Below are 16,104 nucleotides of genomic sequence, written 5' to 3'. Positions count from 1 at the left end.
AAATATATTAATTTAAGCAATTCTTTGTCTGCCACACGAAATCACATTTTAAATCATTACACACACAAAAAAAAAACTACATCAAATATTTACATTTCTAGTACGTACCTGGTGTCTCCGGAACAACCTTGCAGGAAATTCTTCAGAAGACTCTAGATTATGTTGATTGCTTCTCTGGATTTTTCAATATTTGATCAGACGAGCAGACGAAAATTTAAACTGAATGAAAACGTGGACGCCATCTATATTTTAATATTGTGAAGTCAACGTCCCAGTCGTGTTAGAATAAACGATACTTTCGTTTTTTGAATTTACAAACATTATTCGTCACATGAATGAGTTATTGTGAAAATCAGTCCGAGACCACCTCTCATCCATGTACTCTGAAAGTAACAACGTAAACACGCCGCTAAATTTTCATTATGGTAACATTTACTATAGAAGGAATATTAAAATGAGCACAATAACAATGATAAGTTCAACAAAAAAGCAAAGGAAAGTGATGACCGTCACATTTACAAGTGGTCGTCGTAAATTACAAAACTTTCTCTGAAAGCGAGAGCACGCGACGCGTCTGTTTACGCATAACATATGTTTATGTGAAGCGCGATCTTGTTCGTAATACTTGAAAATGAAATAGTACATAGAAAAATAGCTCATTTCTTCGTAGCACTCGGGAAAATTAACGTCTTCAGTTTTCCTTTATCCATAATGCTGAATATTTATTTTTCTTTGGCCAGGATCGCTTCTTCACTGTGCAGTTCTATTTGAATGTGTATGTGGAGAAGAACTAGGGAACAACTGAGATACCACCAGCTGTGTTCACTCCGCCATAATTTTCGAGAGAGCACAGCGTGGCACCCGGTCGTTCGATAGCCCGACGACTTTTCCGAACACTGATTTCTTCGTTTTTTATACTTTTGTGATGGCAAATTGTAAAATAGCGCCATCTATGAACTAAAGGCTGAACTACACGCTATGACATGAAGTCAAGCCCAATGAACATTTTATAGTTTCTTCATTCTTAATGCCTTCAGTAGATGGCACTACTTTCACTTTTGATTTAAATTTAAACATAAAATGAAAAAAAATATCTACTATTATCACGGTTTTTGGTAGGGCACGAATTTTCTCACGCTATGATTTTTTTCGGATGCATATAGACAACTAAAATTGCCTCGATTTTTATAAAGACTCGTGAGTACGCGTAACAAAATTTTATGACGTTTATACAACAACTATGCTATGACAAAAAATCTATCACGTGATGAGCGCGTGTCACGTGTCATTTTCCTCACGAAAATTACCAATACTAATAAAATATGTATTATCACCGATATTGTTTGCCAACAATTTAATCTTACTTTAATTTAAGGCTGATTTTTTTAAATTGTCACTTGAATATTTTTCCCGGAACAGAATATAGTCAAAACAATAAAAAAAACATAATTTTCATACTTAATAAATACAATACAATTTAATTGATGAATAATTTGTATCTGACGATTTAAAAATCATTTTTAGCAGGTAGGTATCTTATATTCAGTGTAAAGACACGATAAATAGCAATTCAGTATTAAGCTGTGAAAATATGTAATGAAAGGAAAGATTTTCCACCCAGCGGATGTCCTTGCTCTGTACCGACTTACCTTGACAATCTTATATTTCTTAAAACATCTTTCATTCTATCATAGCTATCGGCTGTAACTGTACAGTTTGAAAAATGTAAGCTTGTTGCAAAATTATTATTTTTTTGGCAACATTTCGATACTCTCATAATGATATTCAGAAAAGTTCTTCGACTGTTTTTGCTTTAGGGAAAGGTCTTCCGATAACTCAGTTTCTGATGTGATACTACATAAAAAGTAATTACTGAAATGTAGATAATCCAGGTATAACTGAAGCAAAGGAGTTAAAGTACTATATAATTACACACATAGGTAAAAAAATCATGTCCTTATTTCTGTAACTTTTTTTTATACAGCAATATTATGTATATTTTTAAAACAAATAAGAATCTGTAGACGGCTGGGTCCACGTGCGACCTTCGACTCAATGCTAATTTAAATTTTACAATTTCACATAATATATAATACATACATCAATTTATTTACAAATTCAATATATACAACACATAGGATTAGAAATCAAATGTAAAAAAAACAGTTTTTTTTTCATTGATATATTTTTACTATCAATCCTTTTTGCGCTTTTAACACCCCTAGTAACTTTCGGCGTGGATGGGTTCGGGTTGGTTGGGCTGGCGCCCCTGAAGCACGTATCGACCGTGACCTTGAGATACGCACACAGCCAAATCCGCTGTTGTGTTTTACTGCACACAATAAAATTATATGTACAGAATCGCGACTCGAGATATGATATTTTTATGATATGATGTTTTTTTCTCTCGATAATATACGAGAATGAAGTAACTGTTTCAAATAAAATTATTTAATAGGTAAACATAATTTACTTTCTCAGATAACCTAATTATTAACTCGCGAAAACTAAAGAAATTTGTTAAGAAGTCTAACTAGTTTAGCTACAATGTTGATGATTCAACTTTGAAACTGAAAATATTATTGCAAGTAATTAATTATGTTATCTATGTTGAAACTAACTTCATGTATAAGCCACTGAACATTGTATTATGTGCATTGTGAACGTATGCTATAAATAATAAACATTTCGTTATCTACACGTGTTTGCAATGCTTATCGAAGCGAGATAAAAAGGCGCTTTACCAAAACAATGAACCTTTTTAGACGGTATCATTTGAATTGGCCGTTTATGATTCACGATATGTTCAACTTAAATACATACAACATGGTTGTACTATCTGAATCCCAAAAGTGGAGGGTAATGTTTTTTCTAGTATAGACATGTCTACATTTTTGAGAATACGTTCTGAAGAATTTAAACTAACTAGAGATCCCGCAGTAGTCGAAATTCGACTATAATTAATTGGAATTGTAAGTTTGTACACTATTTTTATTGTATTTTATACTTCTATAATCAAAAATTTCGCCAAGACTACACTATAAAAAATATTAACAAAGACAAAACCATATTCTATTCTCAATTTGACAACAAAAGTTTGACAATAAATAGTATGCATGCGTGTGTGCGTCAAATACATGGTATGTTGTGTGTGTAATGTTTTCTTTATTGATTTAATGTATCTTTCATGCATTATTTAAAAAAAATATTAGCATTGTGCACTTCTTCTCTATATTCTCTATAAGTGTGGAAAATTTCATCCTCCTCCGTCTGGGCAATTTTCTTAAAAAGGGATACAAAGTTTTTGCTTCACGTATTAATATATAGATAAAAGGGTCATTTTATTCGTCTCAGATTTCGGATAGACATATTGAACTATCAATATGATGTTACATTATTCTTATGTGGCACTACTCGAAGAAAGGAAAAACTATTATCAAGTATGAAATAAAATTATACTACATTAAAAATACATTCCATAAAAACCTAAATAATAGCATTATGTATGTATATTTTTATTGAAATACATGTATATGTAACAGCAATATTAGTTATGATATTATCGTTGAGTGGTACACGTAAAGAGATAACCCATTATATTTTCATATATTATTATATATATGTTAAAGTCAGACAGTAGTTTGTATCACCTGTTCTCTCAACACTCTTTTATCCCACTGAGTTTCTCGTCGTATCTTCTCAGTGGGTCGCGATTCCGATTCGCTGGTAGATTTTGCGAAGCACTGCGATTGCTAGGGCTACTGTTAGCAAATATTCTCACATTGAGCCTGTGAGCTCACCTACCTGATTGGGTATAGCTCGAATAGCCCCTTAGGCTACCAGCGAATATATAGAAAAAAAATACACTCTTCTTGAACCAAGTGCGCTTAGAGTACACGTAGAGTAGATTAATAAAATTATCATCCGAGCCGAATTAACTAAATTTGGTTTCGGCTCAGTCCTAAAGTTTGATAACATGTTGTCATAGCTTAGGTATATTAAATGAAAATTAATAAACAAATGTTCGTAGCAGATATCGTTTCCAAACGTTACTTGGTAAATATAGATTTATGATCGTAGATAAATAAACAAAGAAGCAAAACTCGGTTATGTCCTGGTGATGTCAAATCTTCGAACTTAAAGAGTAATAAATAGGCACATATTTTTTTTTTTAAATAGTTATTATATATACATTGTTTTTAGTTTTAACGCATAGGATTATCTGGACAAGGTTTATCCATTACTTTGTACAAAATTGTTTATGATAACTCCAGATTAACTTTTCGTAAACAAAAAGATAGAAAATGTTTTGCTTTTCGTTATTCGAATTTTGTGTAATTTAAAATTTATTTAAATTAAAATATTTTAAGCTTTGAACAGTCTGACTAATTAAAGTATGTTTATGTTTATAATAATAAATGAGAGCTAATGACTACTAGTTTCAAAATTTCAAGGACCCAAAAAGTTGAAAATTAAGAAATAGTTTATTTGAGTCGTCTATTATCAAAGGTGGCAATCTGTACATTTGGACAAAAAAAAATAGATTGATATGTCAATACAGATTGATTTGAATATAATCGTCTCCTTCAAAGAATACGGTTCAAAATCTGCATTAAATAAAGGTTAATACTTAACCTGTTATTTATCTAAGATGTCGTTCAGAAGAGTTTTGTGACTGCCAATGGAATACAAAGTCAATAATTCGTTTTTCTGATTTACCAATAATTGTCCAAAAGTCACATTGCCGGCTTTGATAATAGTCGACTCATTTACCTGTGGAACTTACCTTACCGATCCTGGAATCCTTCAGTTCAATCATATCTTGTTCTAGGTAGATTACCTGCAATGAAAAAATAATATTCTTTTTTAAATTATCGATTACTCTGTTCTGGTTCAATTGCATATAGGAGTCGCTATCCTAGTGCAAAGATTCTGCGAAGCACGACTCTTGCTAGGGTTCGAGTTAGCAACGTCTTCAGGTTCAACCCCGTGAGCTCACCTACTGGTTAAGGTTACGCTGAAATAGCCTCTCAAGGCTCTCAGCTTAGGTAGGAAAAAAAAACTAATGCAATTGCACACCTACCTTTCAACTCAATCAGGGTTTTGTTATACAAGACTAAAATATTATTTCAAGGGTAGGCAGCAGCTTGGTTCTGCCTCTGGCATTGTTGACGTCCATGAGCAACGGTAACCACTCCACTCACTATCAGGTGTCATCACGTATGCTCGTCTGCCTAAAAGGGCAATTTTTTTATTTATTTAAAATAAATGATAATCTTTGAGAAATAGTCTATAAAATATTCATTTTTTCATTCACTGTAAAGCAATCACAAAAAATATACAATATTCAAACAAGTCTGTTTCAAACCAGTCTCATTAATAACGTCCCGTCACATAATACTACAATTAATTACGCCAGCAATTCTTCTAATAATAATTACAGTACAAATCAGAGAAATATCAAAATGGTTTCCTTAAGCAATATTCCCAAATATAATTTAGCATTCGAGCTTATTCCGTTTCTATAAATAATTTACCGGCTCCTAGGTTCTGCGTCATCAGCCCACTCGTGCCGTGACAGGGGGAGAAAACAGCGCATGCGCCTCACCCGCCTACGCTTCGAAATGTCAAAGGGCAGCCCGGGAGTGCCTGGATAGCTAGGACCCGACTCAGGCTAAATTGATTTACTGGATCTAGGTCAGCTGGCTGGGACAAGGGGTGTGAGTAGGGGGGTACCTGGAAATCTAGGACGTGAACGGAGTCTGTGCAGTAGATTCGATATTGATCGAACATTTCATGTACGCTCTTACTTGGTACATACCTATATAGAAAGGGACTTATAAAGGAGAATATTTTCCATGCTATATAATATATCCTAGAACTTCCTAGGACATGACTATTTTAACTTACGTATAACATTTTCGTCATTAGCATTGCTCCAAAACAAACAAAGAAACTCCTTCGTAACTCTTCAATAACATTTGGTCACAACTCAAAGGACGGTGATTTCGAACAAAGACATTAGCACACATTATAACAGACAAATTAATGACAAGCAGGTTGTTTGTTAGCCTGAGACCATCTAAGGTGCCAATTACACGGTCATGTAATTTGATCATGACGGAAGCGTGTACGTTGCTTTAGTTTTTTTCCAAGGCAACCATAGGTTAAATCTACATGAAGCACCTATTGTATTTCCAAGTAATGAACTGAAACTACTGAATGGCGCTTATCTTATATCTACTGTAATCCTTCTGTAAATCTCAAGTCGTTTGTTTTGTGTTCAACACAGGAACGGGAACCAGATATTATCTTAGTACCTAAATACAGTTGACGGGATATTTCAATCGTTCGTTTCATGCGATACGAGAAACTTAATAATTTGGCCACAAAATTTGTAAAACACGATAAATATAAGACGCTCTAACAAATATTGTTATTTAACTTAGTATCCAACTTGAAGACAGTTTGGACCAACTATTCTGTTTTCATTATTGAGCCCGTTCATGGCTCAAGAGTGCCTAAGCAGCTCAACCATTGTGTTTCAGGCAAGGATGACAAAGGAATTTTAACTCTATTGTTAGGACTGCTCAGTTTCAGATAAAACAACTGAGCTTACTGCATAAGTCTCTTTTTGAATAAGCCCGTTCTCTCGTCCTGAGTTAATCTTGTTCACACTTCAGTTGCGTTCTCTTATGCGAAGACATTCTCCGAACCTTTGTCAGTTCAACTGATTGATTTATATGAAATTATTATTAATTTTTCATTTTAATAAATTTTCTTGTACTTTGTGTTAACCTTGGATCTCAACATTACGATTCCGTCTTGTAGCGACAATCTCTGTGCGGTGAAACTGGTTCAAATTCGTAAAGGTTACATACACACTTAACACAATTTATAAATAGACATATCGTTTTCCGATGCAATACTATGCAGTGCAAACCAAATTAGAGTACCGTTTCCATTCTGGAAAATGTATTGGGCGGTATTTATAATGCTGTGAATATTTTGGCATGTTCCAAAATTGTGAGCAGCCTATTTCGGCAGTACATAATTATATAGTTTTGCATGCAACATTTTACATTACATTTCTTGAATAACGGTTATGTAACGACAATGTAACGTTTTATATCTTTGTACTAATACGATAAGTTATCGAATATTACAGTAACTGAATTTTCTCGGTATTGGTTATAAAACAAAAAAAATTTATATAATACCATGTATTTCGAAAATTATTGAACCTTAAATAAGGACATAATAATTTCATACTTTGTTTGTATATAGTCGTTTATTTACTTTTTATGCATACCACAATTTTCATTGGTACCTATGACATGGGGTTCAAGTGTTTTGTTAATGAAATTGATGTATTTCGATTGATGCGGTGTTTTGGGTTTCACCACTACCACGATTTTTCTTGCGTCGATAATCCTTAACGCTGAGGGTCGTGACCTCGTGAGGCTTTCTTGGGAAAATACACATGGTGGGGCACCGCATCCTTCCACAACAGTGCCTTTGGAAGAAATTTAGCTCTTCGAGGCCTTCGAGGCGCTGAAGCCTTATTTGGGTCCAACTACGGTTACTATTGCTATAAATCTATATATTAATACGTGAACCAAAAACTTTGTATTCGTTTTTACGAAAATTGCGCGGATGAAGAGTATGAAATTTCCCACACTTATAAAGAATATAGAGAGGGAGTGCAGAATGTTATTTTTTTTTATTTATGCATAAAAAATACATTAAATCAATTAAAAAAGACATTACACACACTATCATGCATTTGACATACACACACGCACACACACACTCATGCATTATATTTTTTTACTGTCAAACTTTTCATATTGTATAAAGTCTGTGGTCAAACTGAGAATAGATAAAATCTACATAATCTTTCCGAAATCTGTGATTACAGAAGTATAACAGTCTTTGACAATAGAATCATAATAGCGTGCAAGCTTATAATTTCAATTTATTATAGTCGAATTTCGACTACCGGGGGACTACTAGTATTTATAAATATATGTCGGGTTCTTACTGCTTTCATCCTTTTTTTTCCTACTGAAGTTTGAGTATATTTTTAAATTTTTGAACAACTCTTTTATCACATCCAATGTTTTCATTAAAACTTTACATCCAAATAACTCCCTTTGACGAATCCGAATAGGGAAACCACCGTACGTGCTTGGAGATTTTGATCTAAATTACTTATGTTTCTACAAAACAGGGATGTCTTTATACGGATTACGAAGACATAAATGCAGGTGCAATCGCATAAAATGACATTTGAATTAAAATTCCACAGCAAATCCGTTGTTGTTATCAACGAGAAACTAAAGAAAACAACAAATTTAATATTACTGGAATATTGTACCGTGATTTTTTTTTAAAATAAAACCAGACGCAATCTGAATCGTACCACAATTATCATAAACAGAATAGACAATGAATAAATCACTTCACACCGTCACTTCAGTCGATTTACTGTGTTCAATTTTATTTTCTTATTACATTTAAGAATCAATAAATCAAAAATAAATCTAACGAACTTATAATTTTATCTATATGAAACTATAAAAAGAAAATTAAATCATATGATCATTAAGATAAACAAGCAAGACAAAACTGTTTAAAATTCCGTTCGTATCCTGCGTCTCGCCTAGGGGATCATCTGACGAATGCACACAAAGGTCACATTCCCGTCTGCTGCCATTACGGGCTCCATAAAACGTTTAAATTGCAAGCAAACGTGCAGACGAGTTAAACAGAAATAAATAAGGCGTGTGCTGGCAGCGGTGTTGCTAGGCCCGCTCAAGGTCTGCTCGTTCGACCCTGGCCCTGCCCCGCGTGCCCCCACCGCACATCTGCATCGCACAAGCTGCAACACACACAAGCCGGGCCCTAAACATAACATCACCCCACCACGCTGCATCAATTTGTTACACGTGTAAGCTTAGAAAAGGGTCCACATTGGTTAGTGTGTCGCACGCATACAGATGATCGTGTGTATTCTTGGTCTTATACACTGTTGCAAATTTCCTTATACGTGTGCGTAAGTCGGTCCGTGCACGTCTCATTAAATATGGAATTGCCAGCTTACGTGACATCCGCATTATGCATCTCCTTAATGAAATTGATAAGCTAGAACATTATTGATAAGAACATTATCGACGTTGTCTTGATATTTTCATGATTTCATAGCATTTAGTGATTTAGATGTGTGTATAACTCCTCAATGGATTCTAGCTCGGTACTCGTGGGCGTGGAAATAATGTTTGCCACAATGAGTGGGTGTGGGATATGCATACGTAAATTCCGATACAAAACCAAATCATAGCGTATGCAAACTAGTTATGACGAATTTTACATTGAGGAAACAGTTGAACGAGTTATGGTTGGAAGCCAGAGAATCTTGCATAATATAACCGAATATGAAGATATTATTATAGAGCACGGCAAGGTTTTGAGCTTCGTTTGAGTTTTGGACTACGTGTCTCAAGATATTGGTGTCTATTTGCTACAGTTACAACTTAGTAGCAGGTTGGGAAAGAGCTTGCCTACCCTTCTATCTCCATAAAAAATACATAAGTGTATATAGTAGTGTATCGTCACCGCATTATTCTACTTAAATTTGCCGCGAAAAGACAATACGTTGCAATTCGAAAGTTAGGATAGCCGTCAATGTAGTTGAAAATTCAACCTTACGTCTAAATATCGATGAAAGAATTTAAGTTTACGCTTCAGTTTTTGACTGTGTGACCTTAGTATATCACCACCTCTTCCCGTGAATATCGTATAGGTAATGCAACTAATGGATTTATCAGATAATGGGCAGTAGCGTCCTTGAATTTTTTTTGTTTAGATGGTTGGACGAGCTCAAAACCCACCTGGTATTTAGTGGTAACCGGATGTTTTTTTTTATTGCCCTTGTAGGCAGACGAGCATACAGCCCCCCCTGATGGTGAGTGGTTACCGTCGCCCATGGACTTCAGCAATGCCAGGGGCAAAGCCAAGCCGCTGCCTACCAATCTACAACGTAAATGCCGCCACCCATCTCGAGACATGAGTCTATAACATGGTCTCAGTTTTAATCTAACGTTCTTGACTATTATACCAACTCACTATCGTTGCCAGCCAACTAGGTAGGGCGTATTTTAAGCCCGCACCGGTAGATACCTCCATCCTGTCAATTTCTGCCGCAACCCCGCGACACAGTCATGTGTATTGCGTTCCAGTTCGAAGGGTAGCATAACCGTTATACTGTACAATAATAGTATAGACCGTGAACTTGTTGATGCATATTATATAAGAAAATCCAAAAAAATTTTATCCTGTAAACGTGTCCGATACAAGAGCAAATTCATATATTATATAGAATGTTTCGCATCCATATAATTCAGACGTTTGTCGTCAGCGCAAGGAACAATATAATTACACAAGTCTTACGTAAATGCTAAGTGATTTTAACCAGCGTTTGTCTGTAGGTTGTCCAATCATTGTTGTAAATTGAGAACCACGGAATATATATACTTACATCTGAGATAGTGATTACTACAAACCGGATTTACAGCAAACATGTGGAACAGTCGCACACGGTTTGGCAAGACTAGATGTTTATTTATTAGGATCTCAGGTATCACACTATGAGCACGTGCTACATACATATGCTATGTTTATTTGTTCTTTTATATATGGAATGTTTTTCATATTGTTTTTATAGTATGTGGTGCATTAATTTTTATACATGTGTAATAAATATCTCATGTGCAAACCGGTTTTTTGCTTAATACCTTCAACCTCAGCCTTCATTGCTTCAGCATATATTTATGAATTCCTTACGTGAAGATACAGACAGTCATCAAATTAGTTATCTAGTTAGTCAACCTCTTAATTAAGACGAGTTTTTTTGTACTGATAACTTGTCTCATGCAATGTCATTGTATTTAGGTAGCTCTTATATATTGCAAAGTTGTAAATAAACAAACGACTCGCCATTTTGTCGGCCATGTTGTCGACAATACGTCAAAGTGACGTATTCGCTCGTCAGCTGATAAGAGCATCGAATGATGAGACCAAAGGAATGTGTATATTAAAGATTTTATTCAATCTACTAATTTAATATACTCAAGCTTTGAGTGGTCGAAAAATGTGCATATTTTTTTAAGTTGCTTGTAAATATAGGACGTGTAGAATTCTAGTTTTACTATGTAAACTATTTCTGAAGGAATTCCAAATTAAATCCGTTTAGAACGGCAAGCACGTTTGTTTTGGAATAAGAACCAATCGAATCGTTTTATTGAATTGCACCGCTGAATTTCTGCGATTAGTCACTTGTGTCGATTTGGCGAATTCAAGGAGGAAACAGTAATTTAAGTATCTTTCGTAATTCAGGTAGTGGAATGTACAGAAACACAGAGTTTTAAACAGTTTTGGTGAGGCTTTTTACTGTTCGGACAACGACAAAATGTCGGAGACGTACGTATTACATTGGTTTATTGTTATTCGGTTTTGCGGACACAGAGTTCAAGGCGATACAGGCGTGTGAGCATGTGGGAGGCCCTCATACAAATTTTAATGTAATTCGATTAGAATGTCCTTACGAACCGTATTCGACGTTTTGTATCTGAAATCCCAATTATTTGTAGTACACATACATTATGTTAAGTTTATTACTTCTGATCGGTGCGACCATGAATAATGACCATGAAAAATCAATTATTGGACACGAAGCACGAGGTTATGAAGGAAATTGACAGGCTGTTTGTTAAAACAGTTCTCGTTGGTAATTCTTTGTGTTTTTGTTGCAGAGTTGCTTCCTTAATTATTTACATAGGAGGTTTGTACTAATATGCTCAAACGGACGTTGTCGAAAAAAAGAATAATCATTTAGAGAAGTGACTTTCATTAAAATCTCCATTTGTATTTCTGCCGAATTCAATTATTACACGCCCTTAAATTCATAACGATTCCCTGTGCTACATTAAAACAACGAACAATGTTCAATAAAGCAGCCAAAAAAATCAAGTACTCTGAGACGTGAATTATTACTAAGAAGTTCCAGTTTTTGTTCTACGGTAAATAAAAAATGAAAACCGGCCTTATTATTTAAGAAAAACAAATCAAAAAGTACCGACATTTTACCAGGTATATAATGGCAAAATGGCGCAGGGTGTGACATCTAAAATTGCGGTCTTAATTCATAATTAAGATCGAAAAACAGTATTTATCAATAAAATACGAACAAGAATCTTCTCATTTCTTTATTTATTTTTGTTTTAATATTGTCTGCGGATTGCGTTGCTGATTTGAAGTTTTGTCATATTATTATCGGATATTATGACGTCGTTTAAGCCGGTGAGTTGTTCGAGCGCAAGCGCCCGATCACCTTGAACTTGAGAGTTCTATAACATTTTTTTGCTTGCTGTCCGAATCAAGAATATTTTAACCCTCAGCAGTATGGTCGGTGCCCTTGACGGGAACCAGAATCAAAATTACTCTACGAAAAATTTCAATCCCAATTTTTTTATAAGAGTTTACAGTACAATTATTACATTACAAACAAGTTTATTTATTTATAAATAAAACGTAACGAGCATGATAGATTTTAAAACGCGTATTTGGCAAATTGTTGTCGACACGTGCCGGCGTTCGATATGTGTAATACCCGCTCATACAAATAAAAACGTAATACAAATGTATGACTTGTGCTATTATTGTGAATATATATTTTTATAAATTTATCAAGATCTGACTTGTTTGCGTTGTTACATTAGGTATATTTTTCCGTTGGTTTTTCTTGTGATGATTTTTAAACTTATTATATTTATTACATTATGTAATTTTTGTATTGATCGATTAAATTACGAGAGAGAAAGGAAGAAGTAAAATATTGATACTGGAAATGTCTGTTCAAAAATAATATTTCAATCACACGTAGTCTTGAATAAAATTGAGATTTTCGATTAAGTAGTCTTCTTTAACTAAATAAACTCTTAGAATCCCTGATGACAAAATTATGTATCATTGCTTACTTATTTATGTGGCAGCGGAATGACGTAGGTACTTAAGTAAAAAAATATATCTGTTCAAATCCACTTACTTTTGCGCGTGTTGTTCTGATTGTAAAGTGGACACGTAGTTGTCGTGGCACAGCCGGAGGAACTTCGTAATGTTCAGAGCTCGTCACATCTGAGAACAATATCGCGGTGTGACCATCGCATCGCCTTGCACCGCCATTTACAACGGTTCACCTGAAATCATCGCGATTTGAGCGCGACCGTCATCGATTGGTTCACGCAATAATCTGCTACCGACTACCGCGTCGCTGTGATTATAGTACTTTAATAGGTATTTATTAGGTGAGCCGCTGGAACGCGTGTAGTTCAGGCGATGCGGTGTGTGGCGCGGTCGTCGGTGAGGAACTGACGGTGAGGTGGACGCCTGTCGCCGGCCGCTCCTGCATTGCGGCGCGCAGCCGCACTCGCGCGCGCATGACCTTGGCATTGAACTTGGCAATGGGCCGGCGCGGCGCGGCACGGGACGCGGGGCTAGTGATGCACCGGCAGCTGCATCGCCCCTCTCCCGCCCGCCTTCCTGTCCGGGCCCATTTCCACTCCCTATTTATGTACGTGAACGATAACTCCGCCATGTTCTCCAGGAATACTTCTTCCTTTATTACACAAACTACTTTGCAATAAGTCTCCATAAATTCCATTAGTACTGATATCCCATGATAGTATTATAAACATATTGTGATTTCACGATTTCCTGTTTCTAACACAAATTAAGGCTTATAAAGTAATTGAAACAAGACATTTTTTTTTTAAATTCTGTATTTAAAATTGCTGTTAGTCAAATTCATTTTGATAATAACCCAGGGGCTGATGACTGGGCGTTTTGCTCGAGGCAGATCTGATGTAACACCGGCTCACAAAAACTAGTCGCTCGACTCTTGAGAATTTCGTTGCCAACCGACATGTTCGCCATCAGTAGCCATTTATCCTTTGATAACATTTATAATACTTAACCTATTAGTAAATCTCGAAAATTATTTAATCACTAGTACGAATCTAGAAACTCTTAGACATCAATGAATAAAAGTGAATTCCATGAAATTTTTGTTGAATTAACAAATAGTATTAACCCAAAATACTATGTTTATTAACTGCTCTAAATACATTTCGTGGATATTAATTCAGAAATAAACAGTTCGGCGAAGCGTAATACGTTTCTACGTAACAAAATCAGTAATCAAAAAGATGTGGGCGATGTGGCATCTTCCTACACGTGTCAGGCTGTGGGAGGCGGGAGACGAGAGGGGGATCTGATCGGGGAGTTGAGTTTGAAGATCGATGTGAATGCGCGCGCAGTTGTCCCTCGGAACCTGCGTAGGTTCTAGTGCTAAACTCCGTCCGGGCTTAGCCACTAATTACTCATTTAACACTAGTTTCGACATAATATTTATGTTTTTTTTTATAGCTTAGATGGGTGGACGAGCTTCATAGCTGGTGTTAACTGGTTACTGGAGCCCATAGACATCTATAACGTAACTGCGCCACTCATCTTGAGATATACGTTCTAAGGTCTCAGCATAGTTACAATGGCTATCCCACCCTTCAAACCGAAACGCATTACTGTTTCACGGCAGAAATAGGCGTTGTGGTACCTACCCGTGCGGACTCACAAGAGTTCCTACCACCAGTAAATAAAATAAAATTATGTTCACTTTATGAATTGTTGAAGTGAAGTAAGAACTTGTTCGATTGTTCGAAGTTTGTTTGAGTTCGACTCACGCTTCCATAACAAAAGTTAACAATACCCATAATTAATTAGGTAACGATTAAGAGCGGTTTACATTGGCTACGCTTTTATGTCTTCTTCTTTTTCTCCACCTTATCCCACTATGTGGGGTCGGCACAGCTAATTTTTCTCTTCCATTCTCTTCTATCAGCCGTCATCTCAACACTCACTCCTCTCTCTCTCATATCGTCATTCACACACTCCATCCATGTCTTCTTCGGTCGACCTCTTCCCCCTCTCTGGCTACGCTTTTATGTATAATGCTTGAAAAAAAAAAACTTTTTTTTTTCAAATTTAAATCCGTTATTACGTTCTACTGCAAAAATTGAAATACGGAAATATTAGGAAGGAAAGGATTACGTACCAAAATAGGAATTATATTTTCGGCACATCGTCGCATAGCCGGGGAGAAGGGTGAGCGATATTTGCGTCGTCCCCGCAATGTTTTTCTTTCGTTTTACATTCCTCAAACTTGGCAGTAGGTCTACCTGACAAACCAGTTCGCATATCTGGACGTCTCGACGGATAGACTCGCGCTTTAGGCCTTTTTAATCAAGCTATCTCACTGATTGCCCTTGAGATGTTTCCATAAATTTATTTCGATTGTATTTGGCGAACGTTTGGAAACGAGTTTGTTTACAATAAACGATTTCGAAGTTTAGGTTAGTTTTTGAAAATCGTTAAATATTTTAAATAATTTTACGGGAAAAACTTGATTTATGGCAACGAAAAGAGGACGGCGATCCAAAAAAAAACGTCTACTCTAGTATTAGACTTGCGAAAAAAAATTTTTGCCGTGGCTGTGGGGTGTAATGGCTAGACAAAATGCACTATTAACTTTCCCCAGTAAAAAGGTAGTCTACTCGCTTGGATCTTTCATAGACGATAATAATATAAAATTGTAGTTCCTACTAACTGTTCAATGCAAAAATTTTAAAACTAAATAGGTAAATGTTCTTGCCTGTAAATGTAATTAATGTAAATGTCTTAGCATTATTATGTTGATACCTCGACTACCCGACGATGGCAAAGTTGTACTTAAATCTAAGTAACAAAAGCCAGAAAGAAAGAAAAAAATGCAGGATAACTTGCTAGTAGCTAGAAAAGACGATACTGCGGAATTTTAGACTGTAACTGTGTCTTTTCGCTCCTGGAAGGCCCATGAAAGTAGCTTGAAAAAGATTTGCTCAAAGAGCACTAATGAGCTTACTGGATGATGGCAGCATTAAACTGAATTGTTAATCTAGTTTATTCTTGTGCTTTAACACCGAAAGCGAACATTTTTAAGGACCAAACAAA

At 35.6% G+C, this 16,104-nt stretch overlaps 1 long non-coding RNA gene and 1 other non-coding gene across 2 annotated transcripts; both read right to left on the bottom strand.

The window, feature by feature from the left end:
- Window positions 1–787: 787 nt before the first annotated feature.
- Window positions 788–879, bottom strand: Mir317 (microRNA mir-317). The gene has a single exon (NR_107263.1). It is a non-coding gene; the product is annotated as a microRNA mir-317 (primary transcript).
- A 1,287-nt stretch (window positions 880–2,166) lies between these two features.
- Window positions 2,167–15,810, bottom strand: LOC105841560 (uncharacterized). The gene is made up of 3 exons (XR_009976687.1): window positions 13,106–15,810; window positions 4,787–4,840; window positions 2,167–2,332 (listed from the first exon to the last, which is right to left on the bottom strand). It is a non-coding gene; the product is annotated as an uncharacterized LOC105841560 (long non-coding RNA).
- Window positions 15,811–16,104: the final 294 nt, after the last annotated feature.

Source organism: Bombyx mori, chromosome 25, assembly GCF_030269925.1.
Source record: "Bombyx mori chromosome 25, ASM3026992v2".
Classification (NCBI taxonomy): domain Eukaryota; kingdom Metazoa; phylum Arthropoda; class Insecta; order Lepidoptera; family Bombycidae; genus Bombyx; species Bombyx mori.
This window is presented reverse-complemented; position numbering and strand designations above follow the sequence as displayed.